Below are 1,556 nucleotides of genomic sequence, written 5' to 3'. Positions count from 1 at the left end.
CAATTAATAATAACAAAACAAGAAAGGCATTTAGTATGATTAAACGAAGGAGGAGGTGGTGTGCCCAGTAGAAGAGAGGATTTTGTGCTAGCTTATGATTCTTAATCATGTATTTAAGTTGTTGCGGAGCCCTTTCTCTCACACAAACAAATTGTGGTGAAATTCACAATAAAAGCCTTGAAGTTTGATGTGTGGAAGCAGGAGAGGGCCATATGAGGGATAATTTTTAGCGATGGTAGAAGGGCTTAAAAACCTAGCGACATTTTCCCATGCATGTCAATCAACCTCTTTCAACTACGGACTCCATCATGCTCAATGGTATTGGATCGACGCATTCATTGGTCTACCATGTCGGATGGAGTCCCTCCCCGCCTCTGATCTATGGACCATAACTATTATGCTATGTTACATATACATAAGGTGAACCCCTTGGGTTTTCAATCATCATCTTTTTTCACATCTGAGCGAAGTACGGTACGTGCATTCAAACCCTATATATAACCCCCTGTTTAAATTTTTTTTAATTTTCAAAGAACCCCCTATTGTATACAAAGTCCTTTTTATAAAAGGGTCTAATGTATGTATGCATGTATCCTTTTTTTACACCCCCTATGTATAAATATACCCCTTTTATACACTATATATGGCATGATTTGAAAACATCTCGTCGGTTAACTCATGTGATATCATACATTTCTAAAGAGTGACCACCTCGGGGTCTCAGCGATGTAGATGTCCATGGACTCCTGTAGGGATATGGACCCTTGAAAGATCAGCACGATAATGTATGTGTCCATCATCAACACACGCACTTGTTTGTTTATGATCTGCAAGCTAAGCAGAGGTAGAAGCACTTCCTCCCAGAGATATATTCTGATATAGGGTCATAAGGCCGACTACATGCCTAACCAATTTGAAGTACCTTGTTGGGCGGTGGCTTTGATGCACAAGCTCTGGGAGCTCAATGACTATTTGGCTAAGGATAGCCTCTTTGTCTGCATCAGGCTCTAAGGATGGAGAAGAGAGAGTTGAGGGGCTTCCAACTCCTTTAGCGCCCCCACCTTTGCCTTTAAACTTCTAATTTTCTCATCCTTGGCTTCCAAATGAGCTTTCATGCTTAAATTTGTGCTATCAAGTGCTTTTTGCACCGTTTCTAATTGAATTCTTAGCCCTACCTGAGCTCCCCGAGCCTTGTTTAGCTCTATGTTGAGCTTTCTATAAGTGTCCTCCTTGTCTTGTGTGTTTCTACAGAAAGGAAGGCTTGCCGTTTTGGTGGGAATAAGAATGCATAAGCTCCTCGTGCTTGGCCTCCAACAATGCTTTTGAGCCCTAAATGAGTTGATTTTCTCTTTCCAACCTTGCCTATGGTTGTTTGGGCTTCTCGAAGCTATGCTTCATACTGCTCTATTTTATAATTGTGAGCTTGTAGCAATTCGAGAGTGCTAGAGATATTTGACTCAGCATAGGCCTCTACCACATTTGGCTTTGAAGTGGAGGTGGGCTGCTTCCTCTCTTTAGCCTCTTTGGAAAGCCTCTTGAATTGTTTAGACCATTGG

Source organism: Cibotium barometz, chromosome 34, assembly GCF_041138505.1.
Source record: "Cibotium barometz isolate CiBa-2024 chromosome 34, ASM4113850v1, whole genome shotgun sequence".
NCBI classification, from domain to species: domain Eukaryota; kingdom Viridiplantae; phylum Streptophyta; class Polypodiopsida; order Cyatheales; family Cibotiaceae; genus Cibotium; species Cibotium barometz.
Note: the sequence above shows the minus strand (reverse complement) of the source record.